A 497-nucleotide genomic window follows, 5' to 3' on the forward strand; every position below is an offset into this window, starting at 1 on the left:
TTAACTTTAAAAAAAAAATAACAATAACAGATTTTACTTGCAAGCTTCAAATCTTATTTAAGAAGTTTCTAATAAAACCCAGAGACAATGGGGAAGAAAAAAATAAGTACAGGGAGGAAATTTTAGCCTCTAACATCTGTAGTCACATCAAAGAGTAAACACAATATAACTTATAGCCAGATATATAAAACCTTACATTAAAAGCATACTTGTGGTGTGGTTCCATAGAGTAGTGGTTATCACATCTGCTTTTCACGCAGAAGGTCCTGGGTTTGATCCCCAACGGAGCCATGGCCCATACCCTGGGCGTGCCAGGCCCTAGGTGCTCCAGGCCATGGGTGTGCTAGGCCCCCTGAATGTGCCAGGCCCCGGGTGTGCGCAACAAGCACATGGGAGGAGATACCTCACCTTTAGAGATCCAGTTCCTAAGGGGAGACGGCAACATCGTAGATCAGGGGTGGAACTGGGGGAGTGGGGTATTAGAATAAATAAATAAA

At 43.5% G+C, this 497-nt stretch overlaps 1 non-coding gene across 1 annotated transcript; it reads left to right on the forward strand.

Annotated features, from left to right (window-relative positions):
• The first annotated feature begins 218 nt into the window (after positions 1–218).
• Positions 219–291, forward strand: TRNAE-UUC. The gene has a single exon. It is a non-coding gene; the product is annotated as a tRNA-Glu (tRNA).
• The last annotated feature ends 206 nt before the right edge of the window (positions 292–497 follow it).

The sequence above is a fragment of the Pteropus alecto genome, unplaced genomic scaffold (assembly GCF_000325575.1).
Source record: "Pteropus alecto unplaced genomic scaffold, ASM32557v1 scaffold121, whole genome shotgun sequence".
Lineage (NCBI taxonomy): Eukaryota > Metazoa > Chordata > Mammalia > Chiroptera > Pteropodidae > Pteropus > Pteropus alecto.